Source organism: Ambystoma mexicanum, chromosome 11 (genome assembly GCF_040938575.1).
Source record: "Ambystoma mexicanum isolate Mex_15411 chromosome 11, UKY_AmexF1_1, whole genome shotgun sequence".
Lineage (NCBI taxonomy): Eukaryota > Metazoa > Chordata > Amphibia > Caudata > Ambystomatidae > Ambystoma > Ambystoma mexicanum.
Window position 1 is genome coordinate 467,334,336 of NC_090934.1, and position 16,165 is coordinate 467,350,500.

Below are 16,165 nucleotides of genomic sequence, written 5' to 3' on the forward strand. Positions count from 1 at the left end.
TCCTTGCACTTTGAGTCGAATATGTAGTTACATAGACTAAAGAATCTCCGTTTTGTGCGGGTTTAGGAGCTAGGAGAGTCTCCCTCTCTATTGACCTTTTTTTTCAGCAATCTCCTGTATCGATGTTGTGTCGTATCCCCTCGCTACAAATTTACGCTCCAATGCCATAGATTGTCGTTGGTATTCTGTTAACTCGGATATGTTTCGTCTATACCTCAGGAATTGGCTCATTGGTACACTCTCAATAGTTCTCCGTGGGTGGAAACTGGTAGCTAATAGTAAACTATTTTGATCTGTTGCTTTCGTGAATACTCTTGTGGCCAGTCCTTGTGCCAGAGTGTAGACCTCAATATCCAAAAAATGGATCAGTGATTGACTAGTTTCTACTGTAAAACGAATTCTTGGATGCATCTTATTCTTCATGTCAAAAAACTCATTCAACTCATCAGTTGGTCCTGACCATATTCCAAATATGTCATCTATATATCTTACATACAAGGATAAATGCTGTCGCCATCTTGGTGATGATAATACATGTTCGTGCTCCAGATAATACATGAAGATGTTGGCATAGCATGGGGCCATGGCGGCACCCATGCTCGTGCCCGAAGTCTGAAGAAAAAACCTGTCGCCAAACTTGAAAAATGTGTTATTCAGGACTAGTTTAAGAAGTGTAAGAACAAAGAGATGGTCAGCTGCAACATGGAGGCGGCAGAGGAGAACACAAGGAGAAAAAAAATAAATAATAAAGATGGGCAAAAGGGGAGTTTGGGGGGGGGACTTCCCTGCAGATGGAGTGTCCCTGTAGGCCCAGAGCAAAAGAAGAATTACAAAAAGTTGTTCCCATTGAACACACAATATATAGATTAAAAATCAATTATTTATTTCTGAACACTTTTTCATTTCATATTTTTAAATCGAGATCACATGTTCATTTCTAAAAAATACATTATTACATACATATGAACATCTGAAATCAAAGTTCATCCAAAAGTGCAAAAAACTAAATTTAAATAAATTATAAATGACCAGAAATCAACCAAGGATGTGAGAAAGCAGTAAATCTAGAAATGTCAATGCTAGCTATTCATAAAGGAACCTTCAATTTACTTCTACAATATTTTGACTAGAATATTTTGGCTTTTCACTGTGATTCAATCACTAAACATCCCAATATTGCTAGTTTAAGTCGATATTGGGATAGTCAGAGAGCGAACACAAGAAGGAGAACAAAAAATAAAGACGGGCAAAGGTGGTTTTTTTGAGGGGGGGCTACTATGCAGGTGGACTGTCCCCACAGGCCCAGAGTAAAAGAAGGCATGGGTCAGCTGCAACATGGAGGCGGCAGAGGGAGAACACAAGAAGAAGGGGGGAAAACAAAGACAGGCAAAACGAGGGGGAAGTCTGCTATGCAGGTGGAATGTTCCCACAGGCCCAGAGCAAAAGAAGGCCTGCGTCAGCTGCAACATGGAGCCAGCAGAGGGAGACCACAAGAAGAAGTAGAAATACATAAATAAAGATGGGCAAAAAGGGAGGGGGAGAGCCTACCATGCAGGTGGACTGTCCCCACAGGCCCAGAGCTAAAGAAGGCCTGGGTCAGTTGCAACACGGAGGCGGCAGAGGGCGAACACAATAAATTATAATAAAGAGAGGTCTTGATGGGCTTTATTACCATTGGTTGTACATTGAACGCATGGTGTCTTGGGTTATGTGTAAATACTGCTTTAAAGAATGATGCATTCTGGGAGGCAATAAATAGTATGCTGTTTTCTATGAGAGCTGGTTTGAGTAAGCTCTGTATCTCTGTAATGCAGTTCAGCAACACAACAGCAAATCCATTTGATGCAGTATTTATATGAATCAGAAAATGAAACACCACATTTTGGAGGAGATTCCCTCCAGTGTGTTTGGTTTTCAACTGAAAGATGGCCCATTGTAATATTTGCCATTAATATACATGTAAAAAACACAAATTCCATCAACCGTGGCTGTATGAATGACTGGCCAAATTCACCAGATTTCATCATTGCGGTGCACCGGTTTCACAAAGCTGTATATGTTAACCCACTAAGGGCCTCATCACAAGTTGGGCGGTATCCCAGCGGTAAACCCGTTGGGATTTCTCCCAACACAAATAGCGTTACCGCAACTCGGTCCGGCGCTATTAGCAGCGGATCCCAATGTGTGGTAATGCAGTTACTCCCCATTTTGTTAAGAGTCCATAGGACTCTACTGGCATGTTGGGCACTATTACCGCCGGCGCTAATAGCGCCGCGGTGATAGTGCCGCAAATGGGGAGAAAGTGCAAAGATTTACCTCCAGCTCAAAGGTGGAGGTACATCTGCAACTCTCAGCCCATACTCTGGATTGGGCGGAGAGGTAATGCAGCGGTAATATACCACTGCATTTTTACCGCTCTAGCCAACTCGTAATGAGGACCCAAGTGTGGTATCTACATTTTGATGACAAACAGACGGTGACAGTATTATCAGAGCGCCACAGCCAAAAGGCAAGCACTCTGAAATATCCAGTATGCGTTTGGAACACTTTCTAATACAAGCAACAAATAAAATGAATGAGTTAAATAAAAGCACAGTACGCAGTGTGAACTCCCACCGAGTGTAACTCGAAGAAAATCGAGCCTGCTGAGCCAGCCTCTGAAAAAACACTCAGTTACCTTGGCATTTAAACATCACAACCACCACTAAAACGCTATCCGCCAAGTGGCTCTGTCTCATGAGGGTCACTACATCAGTGTATTGGTGGCCCAACAGTGTTTTGAATGCTCGCACATGTAGGCCCGTCCCCAACTATAAATTAAACAGAACTACAGTTCCCAACATGCAAAGCGATGTTGGCTAGAAACCTAGAATTGGTAAAAAGTGATCATCGTGTCTTGGGCCCCATTGACAACTATGGATGACTGGCAAATAAATGGTGTGGAACATGCATGAGGCGCCCCAGTGTGTCGTCCCCACCACCTCCCTAACCCAGAAGCAGGCCATAATCCCCTTTCCTGCGAGTCTCAGCAGACACCGAGAGTATTAGCCGCATTAACGGGGTGATTATTCCTCCTGCAATGGGATTAGGCAAATATGACCGTCCCTTCAGGGAAGATGGTGCTACCGAGCAGGCACTGACAGCCCTTGGGCCCCCGAGGGAACACAATCTGTCACTCAGGAGGCGCCCATTTCATGACTGGCTGCAAAAAGAAAACCGATTATTATGACAATTCGACAGGATAGTGCTGCCTGTTAAGTGCTCACCTTGGGATTATGTATGTGCATCCAGCCATCACAGGTTTGATAATCAGCAGAGTCGACTCAGACCGGCCTTCTTCCTAGATCGACAAATGGAGAACCATTAAAATAAGTAATAAAACCATATTATCAGAATGTTTAGAATTGGTAGAATACTGCATGCCATGCAATATAAAACGTGGGAGCATTATGTATGTCTTGCCACATTAACAACAAAGTTCGATGGGAGTGTGGTGAAACGAACCACTAAAACCGTACTGTTAATTAATGGAAATCGCCCCATCCTTGCCTGTGTTAGCATACACGCTAAGGTGCCCCCAAACGAGAAACCCGACCCCCAAACCAATCAACCATCCTCAATGAGCCCCATGGTCCCCTCTGCTGACCTGATTGCCAGGCTTCACAGCAAAGTATTCTTGATGGGCCTACTGGTCCCCTTTTCTGTCTTAAGAGTCCCCTATCTGAATACTTAGCTGCCTGTAATGTCTGCAATATCTCCTGAACGTTTAAGTGCTATGCCGGCATGTCCAGTCTAGGACAGATCTGGCAAGTCACACCTTTCATTTGATCCCTCTTTTAGATTGATTGGCAGATGTTGCACCTTACCTAATAATGGGCCTCATTCCGAATTACGACCCTGGCGTTAACCAAGGCGCTATTAGCACCTTGGTTGACGCCGTTATCTTTCCGACTCTGCAATGGTGAATGGCGGAATTACCGCCCCATTCCAAGGTTGGCGGGGTCGGTAATTCCCCATTCACCAAGGGCCATTCCCCATTCCCATTTTTGCCCCATAGGGCTCAATGGGAATGGGGAAGGCGCTAATTACGGCACCGTAAATTACGGTGCCGTAATTAGCTCCTAGGTCCCTTTGCGGGTTGGTTTTTTAACGCCTGCAAAAAGCAGGCATTAAGTACCAACCCGCAAAGGGAACTCGAGTAGGGCGGTAAGGGTTTTTCGGCACCGGTCTCGTTAACGGTGACCGTTAACTCTTACCGCCCGACTCGGAAAGACCCCCAATGCCTTGCCTTCAGCCTCCTCAAAATCGACTCACAAGTAGGCTGTTTAAACAGTAAAACCTTAACAAAAACTCATTATCCACTTTTTGGCCTTGCCATACAACATAGCTCAGCCCATTGACAAGAGTCCACTGTGATGGAATGACATCCCTCAGCGTGTAAAAGCTGTCACCTAAGTTTACATTTTATTAAATAAAATGATGCAGGTAATTATTTTTCTGAAAGGGAGGTCTGCTAATCACCTCCCCACTTCATGAAGCTACATGCCAAAGAATATTATTAGGGTTCATATGCCTTTCCCAAGATAGTATCCTGACACCCTCAGCACAAACCCTGTGGGGGCAAAGCGAAGTTGCAAAGGCCACATGTGCATCCCTGAAAACGGCTGGAAGACAAAGGGGAAGCAGGCAGAGATTGCTTTTCAACTGTCGGCACCTCAGAATCAAATTCCAATAATTGTGTAACCTAGTTAGCCTGGTGGCACTTTAAACTGTTAAATAAGCCGTGCCTGGTTATGGCTTGGTGGCTACTAAGGTCACACAATTATATGGTCACAGCAATTTGATCTCAATAATCTCACAACGGCTCACCCCACGTGGAGAATTCACAGCCTTCCTACCTCGTGGGTATTTAACATTGATTCAACAAAAGGAAGGTTGTACCATATGTGCCTTCAAATAATATATACAGAAAAAAAGACCTCAACAAAAAAATGGGCTATTACCCAAAATGCATTTTTTTAAAAAAAAACATATATAATTCAATTTTATTGTACATATCACACATATATAAAACTGTCTAAAACACTACACATAATTTATAGACCTAGATAATAATACAAACATGTATACACAAGTCATCAATAGTGGAGAACATATCTGTATTTCAAACTAGATGAATTATAGCCAAATAAATGTGTAAATCATGATCAATTTCATTACAAACAGGATGTGTTTGTAATTAAATTGATCACAGCAATTTGATATCATACTAATGTCAGCTCTGTGAGCAGGGCTTCTGCTATGACAGGGATGAATTGTATTAGCCATCTGCCCTGCATGATGCCACAGCTGCCATGCGAGTCAATGTCCAGGAAAATGGCTCTTCGATCCTCTTGCAGAAAGGGTAAAACATTCCTATAAGGGCATAGGAACCTGAAACCCCTCTAGGAGGTCCGTAAGGAATCAGTGTTAGAAAAGCAGCACTGATCTACCAAAGCCAAACGCACTTCCAGGTGCTTACCATTAGTGACTGTCTGAAGTCAGTAGAATTGGGAAGGGGGAAGAGTTAGACTATCCAGAGGAGAGAGGTAGGTTGAGAGAGGGGATCCACCATCTTGGTTTTTGCCAAAGCGCTCACCAACTTCCTGCTTCCCCGCCCATTTAACTGCAGGACCAGGCACTCTGGGCATGATCTTAGAAGGCAAGGGCACTCGTTCCAACAGCCTTTATTGGGCCAATCGCCTGTGAAATGTTGCCTTTGTAAGGAGGGGAGAAAACCTCATTTGATTCATCTCTGTACTCTCAAAAGAACAAGGAGATATTGCCTATTACAAAGTACTCTGCTAAAAAGGTGAAGACAGAAGCTTCCAAAACAGAGGAAAGCTGCTCCTACCCATCCCCATAGAAAAGTGAGGGTGACACTGCTGTTGGATGAAGACCTCTCTGCTGACTGGGTATTGGAACCAGAACCATTTTCACTGGAGGTGAATGACCCCCAGTAGAAGTCGGACAAAATCCTGGACAGGAAGTGCAGAACTGAGGACTCACCTTGTTCCTGGAGTTCCTGGAGACCTTGGATTGGGCTAACCTTCAAACCAGACGTCCAGAAGTTGCAGAACCACTATTTTATCACCATGAGATGTCAGCGAGTGTGCTTGACCGTGCTTGAGGCACTTAGCGCCTCTACAGGATCCACAGTGCTGCTTTTGACACTATATACATCTTCAAACCACTTATCTGCCTTTTGAGCCATCCAGGAACCAGCTTAACCCCCTGAAGTGGAACACATCGATACACCCAATAACTGGCTCTGGTCCTTTGCCACAACTAATTCATCCACCAACTCCACCTGCTGCAAGCCATTGATTTGCCCATCTCGAATGCCAACTCAATCCAGCAGAAGCATTGTTTCATTGCTGATTCGACTGCCACCTCAAACCATTCAAAGCCATCCACTCACCCATTGTGAACACCAACTCGACTCAATGGGAGTCCACACATCGAACCGACTTGATGCCAACTCATCAGTGGGACTACACAACTAGAACGTCTCAACATCGGCACAATTGCATCAAAGCACCTAGAACCCCAGGTCAATGCTGTTGAGCACCCAAGACAAGAAATGCAGGTATTTGGAAGGGGCCCGGTCCACTCCAGTCCACTTTAAGGGACCATAGTGAATTTTAAGCCCCCCTCTGTCACCTGTTTAAGAACATTTATATGAACATTGAAGTCTGCATTCTCCGTTTTTTTTACAGGGGTGGTTCTTTCGTTTTTTAATGTGTTGATTGCATGGATTGTTTTTATTAAAGTTCCTATTTTCTGAGAACATTGATTGGACATTCCTTTATTTTGGATACATTGTACTAAAGCTCTTTGGGTTGTTACTGTTGTAAGCTCACAGCCCTCCTTATGAGATAGCCTGTCCTCTGCCCTTCTTACCAAAAGAGGCAAAGGAGGTAGAACTGTTGGACTGGCCCCGTTTTACCTTTATGATTGGGATCACTGCTGGTTTAGTAGTGATGTAGGCCTGAGAAGGTGCTTTAGTCACTACTCATCCCCCTCTACTCCTGCAGAGCAGTAGTCATTTTGTCACATGCACTGCACTATAAAGTTTGTAAGAGGGTCAAACGGTGGGGGTACAGACTAAACTGCGTCCTTGCCTCGGTACATCTGCCAACAGGCCCCATCTGTCCCCTGCTGGCCAATCTGCCTGCCGGGAAGACACACCATCCAAAAGAGACTGCACTCAGCAGCCCTAAAGGAACAGGGATCCCCAAAATCCCACTTGCAGAGAGATTGCTATGCTTGGAAAATGTGGTAAAGGCAGCAAGGTAAGGTGGATGGGCCATTATTCAGAGAACAAAGAACAATGGGGTGCAAATGGACAGCATCGCTGGGGAGCGTGTCCACAAAAAGCCTAACAGAACATCTGCAAAAAGCATTGTCAGGCAGCATGTTATCAGGAATTAGCAAGCTGGGTAGAACGTTGGAATCCTGAGCACCGATCCGGACACATGACCTCGGGGCAAACATTGCTGGTGTAGCCATGGATCCTGATGGCGCTCTGAATTCCATGTTCCACACTGCGTGCTGCATCGATCTTCATTCCCTTCCATTGCTATCCACGCTCCTCTCCCTACTCACCACTTCGCTTCTGTTCACTTCCATCACTAGACTCCTCTTCAACCCATCCTTCACCACTTTTGCTGTTCTCTTCCCCTTGTAGTTCATACCACTGTCCTCCTGGCGTCCGTACTCCTACCTCTGCCTCGCTAGAGTCGCGCTGATGCTCCTGGTGTGCAGCTGGCATCACTTTCTTCCTTGAGAACGTGAAAACGGACTACTGCCTGCAAGCTACCAAGCACCCATTGCTCAGAGGCTGTTCCTGAATAGCTGACTTTTTTTGCTAATTCTCTGGCCAGCTACAAGCATCAAGCTTGGCGACTGGGTGCGAATAGCAATATTGTTGGGAGCTACTGGGTAGTATGGGATGTTCATTTGGACCTAGAAGTTGGATTTGCAGGCTCATTAAGTGCCATATTGCCAGCAGCTGCAGGCAATATTGCTTAAGTAAGGTGATTGGTGTCTTATGATAGATAGCACTTTATAAAACAGCAACGTCCAGAGGAAAGGCTTGCAGAGTCTCAGAGTGGTGGAGGAAACAAGAGTTTGCCCACTAAAGACCAAGTGGACTAGGGCTTTTAAGATCACTGTGTACGCAAATTAGCTATTTTGAGGAATAAGCAGGTTCAATTAAGATAATTTTCCGCCAGGAGCACATTCTAAACAGGTATTAAATTAAAATGTTATATGCTGTGGGACATATTGACCCACTCCGCTATGCTATGTGGCATCACTCTGATAGTATGGTGCAAGGAACTGCAACAATGGCGGCAAAACTCTTGCGCTTGCCAAATACCTACAAAAACCTACAAAAACTGCGTGTTTAAACACCCAAAAAGATGGATGCACAACCTGACACCCATGGTGCATGTGTGGTGGAATAGAGCACACACTGCAGAAAATGTGCCAGTGGGTTTCATGACCAGCAGAGTGCAGAGGGAGAAGCAGCACTTTGCCATTGAAACTGAAAAATGTGCCTATAAATGACATTTGCTTTGTTGCTAAAAACTCCAAAATGGCTATAACACAACAGTTCTCAACATTCAAAATCCTGCTTGGCGCTAAAATTCATGTAATCTAATAAAGCATTGCGAACATACAGAGTCCTAATGTGAAGAGCAAAACATTCTTCAGAAAAACTTGATTGTCTGCAAACTGACAGCCCCTGTCAGAATCTGGGTGCAGTACCCTGAGCTGCCTGTGAATGACAGCTGTCAGATGAGTTACTGAGGAAACTTCAAAGTGATCTAAACTAAAAAGTTCGATCAGCAAACATAAAAAGGATTGTTGCTAAAAAGAATATAGATCTCAGTTGCTTTTTATCCCACAGAGTTGAAGCTAAGGAAGTAATGTATTTAGGTTTGATGCAACAAGTTTGGTTTTTCCTGGATTCTAATTAAGAAAAAATTAGCTTGGCTGAGCTGCAACCCTTTGGAAGTGGACAAACCGGTTTCTCCCAGGGGGATCGATCTTCTCTCAGCAGAAACTCACAGGGAGATGATAATTATGGGTTAACCCAGACTTTTGTCTACAGAGAGAGAATTAACAATAGCAGACCCTTCAGCCCAGGAAATGGAGGTGTGAGAGGGTCATAAATGGCTCCTGGAAGGAACTTCCCCAAGGAGGGGGATGCTCCTGGACTCCCTGGAGAGGCAAAGGGGTGGAGCTAAGCAACCATTTGCTGTTAAGCATGAACAAAGAACATTTTTTAAGGACTCATAACTTGTGATTCGAAGTGGTGAAAAATATGCCAAGGACATATCGGTTAGTCTAATTTTTGGCTGCACGTTTTAAGAGGCGGCAGAACCGTGTAACATGTTCTGGACAGGAATGGCAATATATGAGGTTTTATGTGAAATGTATTAATCCTAGAATTGTGAAAATTTACACACACATCCCTATGTTAAACACACACATTTGTGGAAATTTGCATAAAGTTTGGAAATTGTGTTCATAGCGAAACGGACGAAATTCTGTAGCAACAAGATCCCACAGCTCTGGGATTTTGAGGAACAGATGCTACATAAAATATGGAATCTTTGTGTGTGATTTGTGTAAAGGTGACCAATGTAGAAATGTGTATTTAGTATAGACTTTGAGACCAGTGGCTAAAGGGAGGTTTCTAAGAACTGTAAAGCAAACCATAAAATGTGACATCATCCGGCCTTGATCCAATCACTCAAATGCAAGGCTGAGATGAAGCTTTGATCCAATCCCAGCTCACAGGGGCAAGCTTAGCTAAACCGGCCCATACACCCACTTTGTGATGTTATTTGAAAGGATAACTAGAGACAGCTGACAACACATAGGGACTCACTGATCCCCTGACTTTCCTGATTTCGGCGAAGCACTCTGATCCAGCATTCTACATCCAGCTTTAACATCCTTCCAGATCCAGATGCCAAGACTCTTGCCAGCAATAGAGAACTATTGATTTCAGCAAGGCCTAAATCCTCAAACTTATTCTTGCAACCCAGTGAGGCGCTGTGGTGTGAGAAGGCCTTTTGAAACAGTATCCTGAAATTCTCTGGCTTGCTACCACAAGGCTTGCCTGAAGAACTCGCTATCCAGCTGATTGAAATACCCACAGACTATGAGGGCAGATTCCATGCAAATCCGGTGACCGGCCTAGCTGATCCAGTCCCGTGCCTGATGTGCTGTTCTTCCTAGCCCAGATCCAATCCATGACCAGAACTGACGGCCCAATTTAATAACTTATTCTGTGAGTATTAATATGAAGAACAGTTGACCCCGTAGTATATTTGCATTGTCTTATCCCAATCTCAACCCATACTATCTGTAAATTCAGAATCATAGTATTGTCAGAACCTATCTTGCGCTGATTTTCTCTGATTTTCTCTCATTTGTTTTATAAAATCATAAGTCATTAGTGATTTTGAGTAACTCAAGTAAATTCCAAAATGAAATTGAGTATCCACCACGTGAAGGGTTACGCTGGCCACGTATCTATGGAGATTCATGTGTGGCATTCGCTTTTTCATAGTCGTAATCTATTGTAATCAACCCATCTGTCAGTTTCGAAGTGCATTTCTGTTTTCCATTCTCGCGCCAATTTTGAAAAAACGACTCTCACTAAAACCTCTATAACTCCCTCAGTGTTTATGATAGAAATGAAAATTCAAATCCTACTTGTACCTAACATCCTTAGCTATCCATAGAACCCACAAACAGTGTGATTCTCCCATTACAGCGAATATTGTGCAAGGAAATGTTTGACGCGATTTTACATTCTGAGAAACTTTACACGTGTAAATTAGCTTTAATTTGTTTCCGACTTGGACTTTGAGATTTCAAATGTTTTCTTTGGACTAAATCATTGCTTGTGATTGTGTGCAACTGTTCAAAGTGGCTCCCATAGGAATGTATAACAATTTAAGTATTTTTGACCACATTTGGTGTTTTTGCTCAGACAATTCCAAAGACAATTGCAAAGCCATCCTGACAGCTGAAAAGTCAATTCTATTTTTCTCTTGTGTTTGAAGGGGGAAGGTGGGAGTGACATTCTGTTTGATTTGTGCTATTCCTGGATACCTGCTGTCTCCTCACATCTCTTTAAATTGCCTATTGGTGGGTTGAGGGGTGTTGCAGGGGGAACCTCTAACCATAGTGCTATCTGTTCTACACCAATTCAAAAGTATTATTTTCTGTGTTGCATTTGTTTTTGTGCTCATTACTGGATTCCTTTAGTGTATTAAAGATATTATTCAGTGTTCTGTCACCCTTGGCGATTGTTGTTACCTATTAAAATATATTGTGATTAGATTCTAAATACATAAATAAATATTTACCTTTGCAAACTAACCTGATTCCTGGTTCAGTGTGAACAGGGCAGTTCCAGGAGAAGGGTGTGATACAAGCGGTATATCGTTCAGAATATTGAACCTATAGATAAAAATAAATAAGGGTTTCATTTGCCACTACATGCTGGGCAGGACTTGGGTGTGTGCCGGATTGAAATCACTTACAATGCAGATATTTGCCCTATTGATTAATTTCATTGGAAATCTATCCTCCTTTGGCACGAACGGTTGGTAATGATTTTAAAAAGTTAGGGAGTAGGTATGTCCTACTATTCTTCCAACTCACCATACAAGACCATGTATCCCCTTCTCCTCCATCTCCCTAAAATGGGCAACTGATGAAGGGTCAAACCCACACCCAGTCAAATAATCACTCTTATATTTAAGCTGCAAGTCTGCAAAACATGTTTATTGGGGTGTCTCGGTGGGGCATCCTTAGTTGCCCTAGATGGCCCCAGTGCCTAAACTTACCAATGCACAGGGGAAGGTCTGGCAGGAACGAAGCCGACAACACTACTTTGTTCCACCTCCGTTCATCTTTCCCTCCATCCACACCCACTGGGGGAGACGTGCGTTAAGTCCACTGCGGTCACCGTTTTGCAGATTAGTTTATATTGCAGTGTATGCTAAATGAAATATTGGTTGAGCAGAGAACGTGTTGGGAGTGCGAGTGGGAAATTAAAAGTAACATTAAAACGTTCAAACTGTAGGAGTACAAACACGTTTCTTACAGTTAACCTGCAGAAAACCATCTCAATTGCTGTGTGTTAGGTGGCTGAAACAATACTCTGAAGTAGTGAGAGATTGATACCAGTGTATTTGCCTCACTGGGTGGCATTTGAGGGCTACCTATGAGCAACAACAGAAATATGCATCTTTGTCCTTAAACACACACCTGGGATGCCGCCTACCGAAAATCAAGGAAGAATAAATATACGCTGCAGATTTTTTGTGCAACCAGCCTTAAAAAAAAAACCAAAAAAAACCCACCATTAATTTAGTGCAGACAAGAACAACGATATTAACAATGTTGCCACAAAGACTGTACCATTCCTTTCTGGTGCAGAAATTAAAACTCGTTGAAGCCTGAAATGATGTAAGAAAAAGATTATGTTTATAGTAGAGTGCACACGTCGTCCATAGGGGGTTTTGCAAACCCAAGGGTTGTGCCCCCGCTTTTCATCTGCACAGGGCTCTTACAGGGTAGTTTTGACGATCTCAGAGCAATCCTTTAAGGAAGTAATATTGAAAATGGAAGAAGTTGACCTACTGCTTTGGAAACCTGGAGGGCAGAGGACAACTAGCTCAAGACGAAGAACATTTTGAGCAACCCAACTTTACAGTCGGAGAATTCTAGCCAGCATCACAGTGGTGGAAATGGACAAAAAGCGTACTGGGGGTGTGGTGGGGAATTGTCAGTGGTGTGGACAGGACTGGGGGGAGGGGTGTTGTATAATGTGGGTGCTCTGAATATAGAATACTGATGCTTTACAAAAAAACAGTGCATTTTGGGAACATGAAGAATGACCACAAATTCAGCAAATATGTCTGTAATAGTCATTCAAACATGGATTCCTCGTGAGCATGCTATGCACACTGCGTATGCTGCTCATTTAATCTGTCGGAATAGTAACCATGACCTGACAGGACATAATAGGTTATTTGTAACATGCTTAATGCGCGGACCTGGGGATCGAACCTGTGTTGCTCTGTGTCGTCTTGCTTCCAAGGAGAGCACGTTGCACCTGAGCTATCCTCCTGAGACAGTAAAATGTGAGCAAAGCATAAGGCAGAGGTTTGGAATGTTTCATTGATTACTTAAGTTTGGGCTCTCCTGGTGAGCAAAGGACGACTTTTATATGCAGATTGTTGCTATCGCTGCTTGTGTTGAGTCTCCAACAACGTTGAGATTCGTGGCAAACGCCAAACGTACAATGCTAAGGAGATTCACAGCAGACAGATACCTCAACTTGGGGGAAGAGGGATGGTCCTTGGCTCTACACAGAATAACACTCCACCAAGACGATTTTAGCTGGAGCACAGCTCTGTCTTGTTCCGATTCAATTCCAACCCTCAACATCACCCCGTCGGTAGCCTTGGTTTGTCAGTATCTCGGCTGCCCATTGTGTGCAGATCACTCTTTAGAAAAATCTCAGGAAACTATAGATTTGTTATGGTGTTAACAAATCGTACAGCTTAAATTTTTAATGAGGAGAATTGGTTTAAAAAGTAGATAACTTTTTGTTTTTGTTTTCATTGAACAGAATTTAATAAAATGAGTAGAATTATTTTTTTTAAACATTGACACATTTCCCTTAAAGCTGAAAACCTTCAAAAAGTGTGCAAATGTACTTCTGAACCATAACCTTTCAGGTATTGTCACCAAGTTTTTAGAGCCTTTGTCTCGGTAGAGTGTTGGTGTTGCCTTGGGACAAAGGCAATCATTGGCATTATTTTGAAACTCCATTGCACTTGTGGCGTTTTGTTGCATCATTGTACGGCTGAGAGGAAATCACGCAAAAGAATGTAGCAGACATGTTCTCAAAAGCGCGCGCTATCCTGACAGCGATGCATGAAATCATTGCGCCATCTTTGCAAGCAGCGCCAGCATCTAAGCAATGGTAGAGGACCCACAGCACGGTCTCGCGGGCGCTCAGCACCTGTGCGAGCCTGTCCCATGAAGGGTCGAGGGGAACGGCGAAAGGAGGAGATCGTCTCGCACCACCCCTGCCGCCCCACTCAATTCCCACTGGCTGCTGTGTCAATCAGCAATTGCTTACTGTTACCACACAGGGCCCAGGGGCTTAGGCTCAAACGAGAGCTTGGTAATTGGCCTCCCAGGGCCCAAGCGCTCCCACCGGGACGTAACGTGTCTCTGTGCATGTCTGCGTTCTATAATTACTTCCACATCCTCCTTCAATATTTTATCTGAAGAGCTAAATTGGGGAATAATGTGGTGATTAGTAACGCAGCCGCCCTGGAGGCCTGACCTGTATTTCGGCCTGGTGCACAGCTCAATGGAGTGTGGTTTTATAATTGGAGGGTTCCATGGGTAATTCACGGTCGTGCCCAGTGGTTATTCGTTTGGGCTCATTTGGGTGGTGCTTTAAGCCACCACCTGCATGTGAAACAAAATTAATCCCAGTTTTCTACACTCGGTCATACGTTTCTAAAACATTCAATGGCAGGGTCCACATGAATTAGGAAGGTTGCCTGGCATCACAGGACATGGTCACCAACGCTGATCGTTAGGGGTGCAGGCATCAACACGCTTTTATTTTTGGGTTGGAATCTGCCTTTCCGTATTATGCAGTAAAGTCGGAGGACTGGGGAATTGTCCCTTTTTAAAGACATACACTCTCCTTTTTAAGGTGGCTTGGCAGCCCCAGAATTATTATCAGGGAATTTAACTACAGTACCATACAGAAACTCCTAGATACTGTGGCATGCAATTGAACATTTTGGTGGCATAAACAAATCAAATTTACCTACACAAAATTTAATTTTTTTGTGCCACATATTTTATTGACTTGTGTGTGTGATGTAAAAGTGCAAGAGAGCCCGATGGCAAAAGAGGCAATTTGTGGGAAACTAAAAGAGGCCGATTGTCGTTATTTGCACCTTTTCTATGTTGCCAGTGCTATTGATTCAATAAAAAAAGAATACCAAATGTCCAAGGCTTGACAAAACAGTTTGTTTTGTTCTACTTTTTTGTTTGATATCTGTGTTTATTTATATATTGCCTTTGTTGATCATGATCACTTGTAATTTTGCAGATATTCCCATTATATGTTCTCCAATCGCAGTCACCCACAACCCTCATCACTCGCACCCCACTGGCACCTCTCACCAATTCTCCTTCACAATTTATAAATTCCAAAGCTCTCACTCTGTCGGTTGTGTATCTTCTCACTACCACTGCAACGCTGCAAAGTCACAATTCTTACTTCTCAGTCCATAACATACTCCCAACAGACACCTTTCACTCCAGTTCCTCTTGAAGTCTCTAGTCCTGTTTTTAATCTCCTTGCTCCATTACCCTCTTTATCCCCCCAATATTTCACTCCTCCTGCATTTTGCATCCCTTTCCCCAGTCTACTGTGTTCTTTCCCCATTCTTTTCCCCCAATCTGCTTCTCATCTCCCCAACGCCCCAGGTCACTCCCTCTCTGGCCCACCACTCCATCCCACCCTTACTTCCCTCTGTCCGTGTAACTTGTTTTTGAAATTTAGTTGTTGTGTGTGTTTTCTTTAAAAACGCCTGATTGCATGATTTTTTAAAACAGCTGTTTTAGTGGATTTTGTAGCGATCACAGCATCACTGTAGTAGAGTGTTCTGCACAACTAGATACCACAGGTATGTAGGGTTTAATCAAAGGCCCTAAACAAACACAACTGAAGGACCGACTGGAAAAATTAACTGCCAGTCTTCACAAACACTGGAAATTGGCCTACTGGGGCAGACTATATGGGTGTCTTTCTGCAGTTGAAATCCAGATAAAGCTACAAAATTGAATCAAGAATGCAGATAGGAAAGGCATGTCACATTGCTGGCTGAGATAAATGCAGAATTTTCCCTGAAACGGTCACCCATCGAAAGGTGGTGCACTATGACAACTCAGACTCACTTTTCAGCAGACAATTAAAAAGATGTTATTAATGACTGAAATAAACAGCTCTGTACTTTCAGTGGTCATATTTAAAAAACAATGCTGCATG

At 43.4% G+C, this 16,165-nt stretch overlaps 1 protein-coding gene across 1 annotated transcript in view; it reads right to left on the minus strand.

The window, feature by feature from the left end:
- The window catches only part of TSPAN18 (tetraspanin 18), a 466,236-nt gene that overhangs the window by 375,338 nt on the left and 74,733 nt on the right, over positions 1 to 16,165 (minus strand). The window contains exon 2 of the mRNA XM_069623309.1: positions 3,267 to 3,340. The gene's annotated coding sequence lies outside the window, so the exon portion shown is untranslated. The remainder of the gene's footprint in view (positions 1 to 3,266; positions 3,341 to 16,165) is intronic.